Source organism: Meles meles, chromosome 13 (assembly GCF_922984935.1).
Source record: "Meles meles chromosome 13, mMelMel3.1 paternal haplotype, whole genome shotgun sequence".
Classification (NCBI taxonomy): Eukaryota; Metazoa; Chordata; class Mammalia; order Carnivora; family Mustelidae; genus Meles; species Meles meles.
The window spans coordinates 81,030,673-81,043,159 of record NC_060078.1 but is presented as its reverse complement, the minus strand read 5'-3'; the positions used below and the strand labels follow the sequence as shown (position 1 = coordinate 81,043,159).

The following is a 12,487-nucleotide window of genomic DNA, read 5'->3' as shown; positions in this document are numbered from 1 at the left end:
TCTCGACACAGGTGCAGGTGCTAAGTCAGGCTGGTTGGAACCCCCCCCCCCCGCCACCACCTGGGTAAGCTCTGTCAGGTCACCCAACCCAGCACAGGGGCTGGGGCCCCCAGTCCGTGAGAGGGTGATGTCTGTCTTCCTTCCTGGGTTGTGGGAAGACTTCAACAGAAATAACCTTGTTACTTCCTTGGTGTTCACCGTTCTAACATCTCCAGGATTGAACAGTCTCGAAATGAATTGTGTCCTTTGTTGAATGGACGGTATCTTTTTTTTTTTTTCCTTGTGGTTTATGAAATAATGCTGGGTATCAGGTTTGATGGTATCTTAAGACTTGATGAACATGAAAGCATTTCGCAAACTTGAAAATGTTAGGGTTGGGCCTTTTCCAGTACAACTTAGAACTTTTTAAGTCGATCAGTGAAAGTCAAGCTGCAACCAGATTTCCACTTCGATGCTGTGGTTGTGTGGCCCCAGGAAAATGGGAGAGATGCTTTTCTAGGGTGGGCATCTCTTTTCGGGTCTGGTCCCATGGTCCAATAACCTTGGATTCTTGTGTTCAGAGAACCAGAGGTCTGTATTGCTTCCCAAATAAGCCTGTCCTGAGGCCAACTTAGCAGGTGTGTGTGGAGGAGATGACCAGAGTCCCACGCTTCCCTTCGCTGGTGGGGACTGAAGGCTGGGGTGGCTGCCCGGCGGCCACTTGGGCATCTCGCTGAAGGCCCAGGACCATTCCTGCCAATGGAGTCCTGGTCGGAATAGGTGTCCCTTCCCAGCAGAAGTAATTCAGAAACGTGTGCTTTACCCACTTTTTCTGTTTCCACCTTGACTGTCTAGCAGATCGCCTAGCATCCAGAGTTCCTGAGCGGACCTATGAAGAGCTGCTGGTGGTCAGGAACACTGGTCCTTGTGTGGTACGGAAATAAGCTCGTGCTGAGCAGACCCTCCGATCTGGTTTGGTGGAAGCAGTGTGAATGTCACTCATAGCCTAGTTCGGGAAGTTGACCTTGATAGTTCATCCAAGCCAACCCTGCGGCACACTCTGCCTCAGTGACAAGGTGGCTACTTGTCCTGATCGCAGCCACCTCGTGTCCATTGACGGGCTTTGTCCTGGAGAGTCCCGTCTCCCACCCCATCTTGTTTGCTGTTGGGGTGGGGGGGCCCTCCTGCTAGGCTGTGAGTCCCTGAGGATGGGCATCCTTTTGCGAGGCTCCCTGCCTCACGCCTGCCAAATGCCAGCCACCCCTGTGCTGTGGGACGCAGCCAGGTGGCCCCGAGAGTGGATGGTCAGTGTTCGGCAACTGTAGCGGGTCGCGGTATGGGGTGGCGGCCATGAAGAGGTGCCTCTCTGACAGCTTCTGCTTCTGGGAATGGACTCCGCTGGGGGCCCATCCGGAGCGCAGCTTGGCATTCAGAGTCTTGGCTCCCATGGGCTGCCCCAGCAGGGGGCCTAGCATGGAGGTGATGCCAGGCCTTCTTCGGCCTGCCCGTCCCTCCGCCCTGCCCGTCCCTCCATCTGTTCTTCCGTCCGTCCGTCCTTCCTTTTTTTGGAGATTTATTCATTTGAGATGGGGATTGGGGGAGACTCTCAAGCAGAGTTCCTGCTGAGGCTGGAGCCCAAATGGGCCTCAGTCAAGATCATGACCTGAGCCGAAATGACGAGTTGGGCACCCAGCTGACTGAGGCCCCCAGGCCTTTCCTGTAAGACCGGGAGCCTTCCAGCTCTGCCTGAGCGGTCCCCTCTGGCCTTGAGCTGCACAACCGGTGGACGTTTCTCCCACCTGGACTCCTTCCTCCCCTGTGTCCTCTGCAGGAGCCCGACCCGAATCTCCCTCTGACTCCCTTCCCCAGGAAGTCTTGCATAGCTCGTCTGTCTGGCCTTGTTTTTGGAGGACCCACACTCAACACACATCAGACTTTATAAAGTAGGTCAGAAGGATAGTGCCCAGGAATTTCCTCTAGTTTGGGCAGCAAGCCATGCTTCCTCTCCCAGTGCAGCTTGCCTGACTCAAAATGCGGGGCCTGTGCTCAGGGATTCCAGGCGCGGCCCAAGTCCAAGCACGGTTCCATCAGGGTTCGGCTGCTTGCCGTTGCTTCACTGTTCCCGCCTCTCGCGTGCTTTTATTGTCCTTTGCCCGCCGTCCGGGTGAAGCATCTGGAACGAGAGTGCAGGGGCGGCCTTTGGAGGGTCCACGTGCCCTGTTTCACTCAGGAACTCACGTGCATTTTCTGGGCTTAATTCTTTAAAAGCTTCTTGAGTGATACAAGAGGCTGGTATGTCCAGCCCACGTGTGACCTGTCCTGGGGACACACCTTGAGACGGAGGAGTCCCGAGTTTGACAGGACATGGCCCTTCCGACGGCTGGGTTACAGCGGGTGGCATTCACGAGTGTTCCAAATGGGCCCTGGTCATCCCTTGGCTCCTGGGGAGCTATTTATGCGCACAAGGCTGTGCCGCCCCCAAAGAGGCTTAGAGAAGGGACCCAAAATCCTGCTGGCTGCTCTTGGGGTTCCCCTTGCCTGCCTGGAGCCACAAGAACCCGCACTGCAGGGGCACGCCCTTGACCCTGTACTCAGACAGCGGCTCTTTTCCTGGGCGGGGAGGGGGTCCTCCGGGTTTATCAGCACCCGCACCGGCACACAGTCGGAAGCAAGCCCCCGGCCTCGCCGTCTGGGACTCAGAAGTCTGCTCGTGGACTGCGTGGACGACTGCGTGATGTTATGTGGTTCCCACACTTGAATTTGGGTGAATGTTCTACCTGGGCTGCCCAGATTGCTGCTCTTTATGGGGAAATGACCCCTGCCTCTCGGTTCCTGTGGGCCTCATTCCAGAGACAGGACTTTTGCGGACAGACCTGCATGAAAGGCTTCCCGAGTGGACACGATTCTGCCGTGAGCACGCGTGTCCACCCCCACCCGGGGGCTCGGCGCTCCTGCCCTCTGCCTAGCAGCCTGGCTTTTCCTTGGCGACATTTCTTGGCTGCCTTTCCAATAAATAAATAAATAAATAAGTGGGGGAGGTGATAGGAAGGAAAGCTTGGCGACAAGGCTCATAAAGGATTAGGGTTAGTGAAGCCCCAGAGGGGACTGGGGGAAACTGGGCTGATCACTTCTGTGGGCAAGGCGTGGGGGGATGGAAGTGTGAGTGGTGTTAACTGGGAAGGCTCTTCTGAGGAGGAGCCTAGGGGAGCAGGAACCATGCAGAAGGGCCAGTGTGGCCAAAAGGTCCAAGAACATTTTACTGAAAGACTGCCCCACTGAGCCTTTCAGCCCACCCGTGTTTTCCATCTTCCCTGTTGGTGTCATGGGCCGGGTTGAAGAGTCTGGCCTCATGGGTCGTGTTTCTTGGCCCTTTTCCTCTCTGCCGTGGGGCTGGAGTTTGCTGCCCAGTGAAGGGAACTTTACCTGAGTCCAGAGAAAAGGAGAAATCCTTTCTCAGTGACTCCTCCTCTTCCACACTCTTGATTTCTGTCAAGCACTAGTCACTTGAGGATTGGGGATTGGCCTTAATGTTCATGATCGCCTGTTTTTAAGTGGAACTAAAACTTGAGTTAGAAAAAAAAACAAAGAAAGAAAAGAAAAAGAACTTGAGTTAAAAGGTCTTGGTGTGTCTGGGCGGCATTCCTCTCCCATACCCGTGAGAAGATGCTTTCTGAGGGGCAAGGTGCCTTGCCACACAGTTGGACAAGGCAGGAAGGTGCCCACAAGAAGGATTCCAAACTACAGCTTGGGTTCCAGCCGTGGTTGTCAAGTGCGTTCCGGTCACCCTGGTCCTCTCCTCCCCCTGCTGCACCGCAGCCTGTTTGGAAGACTCCCCTGGCTTCTTGCTTACCGCACCCCACTCCCTGTCCCCAGTAACTTTCCTTTCTCCCAGGAAGGAGGCACTTCTTGAGGTGTTGGGCTGGGCTGTCTTCTGATTGGTTTTCTGTTTGGCTTTCAAACCCTCTACCTTGATGCCTTCTTCTTTTTTTTTTTTTTTTTTTTTTAAGATTTTATTTATTACTTTGACAGAGACAGAGTGAGAGAGGGAACACAAGCGTGGGGAGTAGGAGAGGGAGAATAGGTTTCCTGCAGAGCAGGGAGCCCATCATGGGCTCGATCCCAGGACCTTGGGATCATAACCTGAGCTGAAGGCAGATGCCTGACAACTGAGCCAGCCAGGGGCCTCTCCCTGGGTGCTTCCTATCCTCTTCCAGCTTTGGCTGTGCGGGCTTGACTTGCCCATGCCTCCTCGTATTTGGTTGACGTACCAAGAACTTCTGAGAGTTCTCTGCTCCTTTGGCTGTCATCCCTGCTGGCTGCAAGATTATTTGGGTGTCAAGGTTCAACAGGGGACATTTGCATCCCCTTTGGACGTTTGGTATGCGACATGCTTGTTACCCATGCTTAACTGACTTGAAGTCATTATTCCTTTTCTTTCCGAGCTTCTTGCTGTTTGCCAGGTATCGGGGAGACAGGGGTGAACCAGGCTTCACTTTACTTACGTTCCAGTGGAGATGCTGCTCACACTTGGCTTTTTACAAAAATGACCCTTGCTACCTTACTAAAATAACGGAGACACGGGCCACGCTTGTCCCTTCAGAGTTCCACAGTTGATCTTGACAAGGTTTACAGTCTTTAACTTGAGGAGAGGAGGGCTGGAGTAGAATGCTTGTCTGTATCACTAATGTTTCGGAAGAAAGCTATATCTGTGCTCTATGTTTAAATATAGCACGGTGTTTGCTACTGAGTTGGAGAATAAGCAATTGGATATGTAGGTCATTGACTTGGGAGAATGAGTTCGGGGTTTTCTTTGCATCTGATTTAATACTGTCTCACAGTTGGGCTGTTGATGCCATGCCAAAATTGGGTGACACAGAGTTCAGCGGCATATCTGGGAGGGAAACTGTAGGAATCACAGGAAGATACCTTTGCCCCCTTAAGGCTTTAGGGGCGTGTCTTGGTGCTGGGCCCTGTGGCTTGCAACCAGCCACGGGGTTACGCTAACCGGAGTAGTATGGGGAGGGAGGTGGGCAAAGTCGGGGAGACAGGCCGGGGCCCAAGCAAGTCCATCAGGAACAGGGGCACGGAGGCTAAACTTCATCAGGATAAATGTCAGCGGTGTGTTTTAATACGTGCTTGATTCGGAACGCACTGCTTGGAATTGCATATTTAAAAGGAAACGGCCATCCCCTTTCGAAGGTATGTGACATTTAAGAGATCTGTAGCCCAAGGTGGGTTTGACAGCTTCGAATTATATTTGAAAGAGTTTTTCTTTTAAGAACGAAAATGATTGCTTCTATTTTAAATGTCATCACAAAGACATAAACACGTTTAATCAAATTATATATTTAATTTGCATAGAATGTAATTTTTATTTCCGTGGAGGAGTTGCTGGTTATTTCCTCAGCAGCTTTGAAGCTGGGCAGTGTTGGGCGATTTGAAAACATTCAGCTTTTTGAGTAAGTGGCTATTTAAGGGTTTCTAGAAGCAGAAAAAAATAGCATTATTATTGAAATCCTTCTCTGCTGTACGCTGTATCTAATGGTACATTTTGGGGAGAGGGAGATGTTTTGTTACTTTCTCCCGGAGACATTAAGGATGAACTCCCATGGAAAGAATTGAAGAAAACTATAGCTCTGAAGACAATAAAGGCAGAAACAGTAAAGACGCTCCCATAATTTGCTTCCTTGGGTTCTTTGAATCAGCAGGGAGTTACCGGCGAGCAGCAGCGGGAGGAGTGAGTATGCCAGCTCGCCTTAAAAGGGAGGCCACAGGGGATCTCGGAGGACGGACAGAACGCCACAAAAGACCTTTAGGTTGATAAAGTGTGATCAGGTTTCGTCCTAGAAGACTGCTGGAAAAGCAGGAATGTCGCTGTGGGTCCACTCAGACAGGTGGCTCGGCTGACCCCGGTGATCTGCTGGGACACTTCAGCTCCAGAACTTTCTTTGAGTGAGCTGGGTGTTGGAAAGCGGCCAGCCCAGTGTACAGCCGAGTGTATCAGCCGGGGACGGTCTTGGCCTGTTCCAGCCTGCTGGCTGTAGTTTCGATTCAGCCAGGCTGGGTCAGTGAGGCCTGGATTTAGTTCCCTGCCAGGGTGCCCACTCACCAGCACAGACCAGCTCCCAGGGCTGATTTTTCTCTCCTCTCCTCTCCTGGGCTGCTGGGCCAGGGTTGGGCACCCTCTGTCATATGTGACCTAGGGAGTGCCAGGCCTTCATAGGAGCTGAGAGAGAGAAACCAGTGAGTTTTGCCTGTTCCCAGGAAAGAACTCACATAGCAAGGCATCTTTGTGGACTGTGGTGGAGAAGGTCAGGGTTCAGGGGCTGGAACCTCTGGCTCTTGAGAGGCAGGCTGGCTCGTGGGCCCTAGACAGTGTGTAAGTCCTGTTCCCTGCGGTGGCTCCTCGTGGCTCCTTTTTGTAAACAGGGCAGTCCACAAAAGAAAGGACTTACCCTATCTGTGGTCAACATGAGCCCCACAAAACAAAACAAAACCAAAAAACCAGGACAAAGCTGGGTATTTTGTAATTAAACTTATTTTGAAGTAATCCTCCAATCCCATGTAGTTGTAATAATACCCTATCTAGTCTTCCGCAGTGGTAACATCTCGCAAAATAATAGTAACATTTAACACAACCAGGAAATTGATGCGGATGGAGCCCCAGATAGCCTGCAGATTTCCCCAGTGCTCATGTATTCGTTCGGGGTGGGTTTACTTGTGTGTCGCGGTCCACAAAGTGTCAGGTCCAGTGTGACCCCTCTGTGGTCAAGGTGCAGAATAGTGCTGGGCCGCAGGGGTGGCTCAGTCGTTAAGCGACTGCCTTCGGCTCAGGTCATGATCTCAGGGTCCTGGGATCGAGCCCCACGTCGGGCTCCCTGCTGAGTGGGGCGTCTGCTTCTCCCTCTCCCTCTCCCCCTGCTTGTGCTCGATCTCCATCTCTCACTCTGCCAAATAAATGAGTTTAGGAAAAAAAAAAGTTCAGAACAGTTGCATGGCCCCAAGGATCTCCCCTGTTCTGTCCACTTACAGCCACACCCTGTTCCGGTGGCCAAGACGTGGCTTGCTCAGAGAACATTCGAGGATTGGAGTGTCCTGCCATCTTCCCAGTCCCTCACCCTGCGAACCGCAAATCTGTTTTTTCATCTGATTTTGTCACATGAGGATGTTACATACACGGAGTCAGAGAATACGTGGCTCTTGGGGATTGAATTTTTTCATGGTGTGATTCCCTTGGAGGTTCACGCAACTTCTTCCATGTGTCACTGGTGTGTTCTCTTACTGATGAGGAATATTCCGTCCCAAAGATTCCTGACGCAGTCTTAGACCAGAAGTGGGTAAGAAGAAACCCACTGTGGGGACCTGAGTGCTGAAGCCCCCTCCCATCTCCCCTCCACCCAGCTGCTTGATGTCAAGAGGAACTGGGCATCACTGGCTTCCCATTTGCTTGTGTACACACACACACACACACACACACACACACACCCCGCTTTGTGACCGGCTACGCGGTGACGCATGAGTCACTTCTGCCACATTGCCTTGGCTGGATCGGGTAACCCCAGAAGGAGCTGCCATCCCCCTGGGAGTTTGTTCATCTGTGCCGAGTGCCTTTGCGTCGTGCTTGTTGACTGCGGATGTGAAGACACCCAACTTGGGGTCTTGGATCGTGGAATATTGAGGTTTTGTTTCCTTCGCAGTCACATGGTGACAATAGCGACATGTGGGGTGCAGACTTGATGCACAAAGGAGGGGAAGGCAGCGTCCCTGGGGCTTCGGGAGTCCACGCGGGCCCCCCGGGTAGCTTTGGTGTGCCTCGTGACTACTGTAAACGCACACGTCCTGGGAACCTAATTCCAGAGGGACGCTGAGCGGCCGTCCCTCCGGGAAGCCCAGGTGTGCATTGTTGTGCACACACAGGTGTGTGCGTGTGTATTTACACGGTCCTCTTGTGGGAGAGGACAGCCCTGAGCAGTTACTGGCCTTGTCACCATCCGTGCTGAAAGGTTGTCTGTACTTTCAGAATTAATGAAACACAGCTGAGTAAGGAGGTGTGCGTGGAAGGGAGTTGGGGATTCCCAGGGTTATTTACCTGAATCAATAGGTGATATTTACATGCTCCTCAGGGACTCCTCTGTTCCTTTGCCTTGATGAGGCTGTTGGGCTGGCCTTGCTGCTGGTTGTAGGTCGACCCTGCACCTGGGAGGCACCTGCGCTGAAAAAAACCCCACCTGGCTCTTGGGATGGGGTCCTGCGGTTGGGGGAGGGGCCCCTGGGCTGGGCTGGCATTTGGTTTTTCTCTCCTGACCTTGGATTCCTCTGGATGAAGAGGGTCTGGCATCTGTATCAGGGTTCATGCGGCTGGGTGGTCTGAGCCGGGGTCATAGGTGAAGACGCTGTCTGGTCTGTTTTGGGGCTTTTGTGTTCTGACGGTGTGTCGGGGCAGGGAGTGGAGAGGACCAAGGCAAGCTCCATTGTGCCTTGGTCTCTGATGGGCCAGGTGATCTGGGTCTCAGTTTTTTCTTCGAGAAGATCTCCTTTGAGTCTGATATATTCTTTTTTTTTTTTTTTTTTTAAGATTTTATTTATTTATTAGAGAGAGAGAATGAGAGAGAGCAGGAGAGGGGAGAGGTCAGAGGGAGAAGCAGACTCCCCCGTCAAGCAGGGAGCCCTATGCGGGGCTCAATCCTGGGACTGTAGGATCATGACCTGAGCTGAAGGCAGTCGTTTAACCAACTGAACCACCCAAACGCCCCTAATTTATTCTTAAAACTAAAGCTTGTTGCCTGTAAAGGAAGTACACTCTGGATGCCCGAGTCAATCCTCAGTTCAACCCCTGGGGCCTCGCTCATGTCTGTATTGCGGAGTTTCCCCACATGCGGTTCTCTGCGGAGCGCCCGACCTCGTATGTGGATTTTAAACAGTAAAGTCTTGCCTCTGTTGCAGGTACCGCAGCTGCTCCGTTTGAGGGCAGCGATGTTCTTCATTTACACGTAAATCCTCTCTGAACTGTGAGGTTTGGGTTTGAATAAATTTGCTTTGAAATAAAAACGGAACCCAGTTTCCTGCGGGGGTTTTTTTTTTTTTCTTCTTTCTTTCCTTCTAGGACTTTGGATTCTTGAATTTACCCAGTCGTGTCAGTAAAGAAAGTATCTGTTAAATGATAGGGCTTCCTGGTGTGCCCTGAAGCCAGCTCTGAGCGCCTCACCCGCTGTGTCCCAGGAATCCCACAAACGAGGAGCTGATGGTCACCCCCTGGGCTCAGCGGAGGAGGGTGTCCTGAGGACAAGCAACTTTTCCAGGACCACACACAGCCTCCTTCCAAGGCTCTTGACTGTGGGTTGGAGTCCCAGTTCTCCAACATAAAAATCGGATTGTGTCTGTGCTGGCACGGCTGTGATTGGCTTCTATAGTATATAGAGGGGTTGGGGTGAGGGAATGAGGTGGGGAGAGCAGGGGTTACCCGTCCGCCTGAATTTTACCCAGCTTCGCTGCCCTGCTCTGATTTCCACGTGGAGCCAGTTGATGGATCGGGTGGATGTTGAAAGCCGATCACTCTTCGTGTAAGTCATTCTTTAGGGGTTGAGGACTCTGCTCTGCGTCCCCTAGTACTTCCCAGTGCTCGTTCCTCTGGAGTCTGATCCATGGCCAAGAACTTGGCCAAGCCGGCTGAGAAGTCTGCTCTGTTCTCTGCCCCTAGTGCTGTGTCATTCTCCAGCAGCCCAGGGATGCATGGGGTGGCAAGCTCCCCATCGGAGCTCAGGGATCCCCCACTGGTGGTGCCCCCCCCAATTCTTCCAGCTGGCTGGGCCACTGGAATTCAAACTTAGGCATCAGCGTCTGCTGGAGGGATACTCTGTGACAGATTGAACTTGCTCAAGGACGTGGCAGATACCTTACTTGCTTCAAAACCCACCGAGGGAGTTGGCTGCAGTGACCTGGGGACTCCCATTTTGTCCTTCCAGCTTCAGCTTCCTTCCCCCTGACGGAAGCGCCCACAGCATCTTCCCTGTGCATTTTCCAGATTGTAGGACGTCTGCTCTTTGTAGGACATGGAGAAATACAGGCGAGTATAAAGAAAATTAAATGATGTTCATAATCTAAAAGACTTATATTTAAAAAACCATCTTTGGGACGCCTGGGTGGCTCAGTTGGTTAAGCAGCTGCCTTCGGTTCAGGTCATGATCCCAGCGTCCTGGGATCGAGTCCTATATGGGGCTCCTTGCTCAGCAGGGAGCCTGCTTCTCCCTGTGCCTCTGCCTGCCTCTGCCTACTTGTGATCTCTGTCTGTCAAATAAATAAATAAAATCTTTAAAAAAAATAAAAATAAAAAACCATCTTAAATCTTAGCATAGAGAAATAACCTGGATGAAATTTTTGTCTCTTACATAGAAGTATATACGCAGAAAATGAAAACCATTTAAAGAATATTTTAAAATTACAGTTGGGTTATTCTGCATATTTCATATTTTTCCGCTTAACCTATAAGTATTTTTCCTACGTTAAGTATTTAATTTTTTTTTTAAGTACATAAGCTGTTGGTACAGGTGTCGTACTGCCAGAGATACGGGTACAGCAAATAGAGGTACATGTCTGTTGTTTACCAGGAGAGAGAGTTACCTAACTAGGGAGGGGGCATCTTAGATGGTTTCTTATTTTGTGTAAATGCTGGTCTCTCCTCTGACCCTACCTGGGGGTAGAACGGGGTGAAGGATGAAATCTCACTTTCCAGAAAAGGAGCCCTGCTATTCCCACCACCGTGTGTGGTGGTTTGTCTCGCTGACCCTTCAGCGTTCCACTTTCTCGTCGGTGGATTTTATTTTGAAGACCATCAGCCTGCAGGTTTGATGTTGCAGTGGGACCGAGCATCAGGAGACCCCCCCTGCTTCCCGTCAGACCCTTTGTCACTTGGGGTTTAGATGGGGTGCCTGCGGGAAAGGAGCTTAGATTCCTCTGTGGGGCCTGCACTCTACCAGCGAGAAAACCCAGGCCAGGGCCTGACTTCCAGATGGCCGGGAAGCTTCCACCAGCTGGGCTCTGTCCTCAGGGAGCCCGTCTCTGCTTGCCCTCCTGGCAGGTTCCAGAGGGCTGTGTGCCTCAGCCTCTAGGTTTCCTCTTCAGTTACCGTTCGGAACCATGAAAAGCCAGGTGCAGGTGTCTCTGATTGGCCGTGTGGGATTATCCGAGGTCTTGCTGGAAAGTGGGTCCTAGTATGTTCAGCAGAGGCCTCGGAGGCTGGGCTTCCCTGAGAGCCAGGCTGATTTGAGGGGGTCCCGGCTCCCTGCAAGGGATTCTTTCCACTCCTCTGGTCTTTTCAGAGTTAATAAGGCAGCTTCATGGCGTCTGCGACTTCTCGTACAGGCTTCTGTGAGCTGAGGGTCAGACGGCTCAGGCCAGCTGCCTTCCCTCCCCTGGCCAGCTGGGCAGTTTGGGCTGTGGGAACGCAGCTTGACTACACAAAATGACGTCATTGTGTGTGTGGGTTGATGCTTATGGATCTATTTATTTTCCCCCCAAAACCATGGCTTCTGCCAGGCCTGAGCAGCCACACCCGTTGATCAATTGGCTTTCCGTGGTCATTTTGGCAGTTGTCTCCAGGCTTCCTGCAACCTGGCTGCCCATGTCCTTGTTTATTTCCCAAGTGGGCCTGTCGCTCGGGACAGGGCGTTCCTGCCACACCTGCCCAGCACTACAAGGCTTTGCTCCCCTGGTCACCTGGCCTGTCTCAGATGTGCGGGCTTATAGGGCACAGAAGTAAAAATCTGGGAACAGAGCAGAGAAAGGGACAAATTAATTGACTACATCTGAGACAACACTGAGAAAATATCCTATTTTGTTTTCGTTAAAAAAATGGCAGAGTTCCAAGTCTCCCCTTACAGTTTTCCACTGGCTGCCCTTCTCGTGAAGACAAGAGCTCTAAAATCCTGGCTGTTGGGCCTTTACTTTCTTAAAACTTAAAACCAGCTGAAGGTATTTAATATTACAAAATTTCCATAAACATTCGCCACAAAGACTGTGTATGTAAAGTTCCTGCCTGGAGGGCATTTTTCTTATTGAAGTTGAAACTCTGGGACTTCGGGGGGATTATAACGAAGTGTTGATTTGACCCTAAGTGTCTTGATGCCAACGTGGGCCGTAGAGGGACTGGAAAGAATTAGCATGCAGGGTTGTCAGGGTGGTTTTTTCCTTCCCCAGAATAAAGGCTAATTGTTTCAAAGCTAATTAATATGGCTTATTTATTATTAGGCAGTCGTAAGTCGAACTGAGTCCTGGGGAGGCGTAACCTGGCTGGACTGGGGTGGCGGCATCTCCGATCGCATCGTGTCCGCTCCGTCCCGTCCGATGTGCATGGAACGTCCTGCTCTCCGGGGGACGTCCTTTGCTTGCTCTTTACCCCATGTAACGGCCAAACCAGAATTCTGTACTGATCCGGGCGGGATGGGCTAGACTTTCCCAGGGAGAGTCGATTAAAGTCTGGGTGGCAGAGGGGTGGGGGGTGCCGTTCTGGGCC

The 12,487-nt window shown here is 51.7% G+C and overlaps 1 protein-coding gene across 6 annotated transcripts in view; it reads left to right on the top strand.

Moving 5' to 3' along the window:
* Positions 1-12,487, top strand: part of CTBP2 (C-terminal binding protein 2) — a 152,726-nt gene that overhangs the window by 27,672 nt on the left and 112,567 nt on the right. Inside the window, exon 1 of one of the 6 annotated variants that reach the window (XM_046027993.1) lies at positions 5,136-5,178. The exons of the other annotated variants lie outside the window; for them this stretch is intronic. The gene's annotated coding sequence lies outside the window, so the exon portion shown is untranslated. Of the gene's footprint in view, positions 1-5,135; positions 5,179-12,487 lie in introns of those variants that run through there. 6 annotated transcript variants of the gene reach the window in all.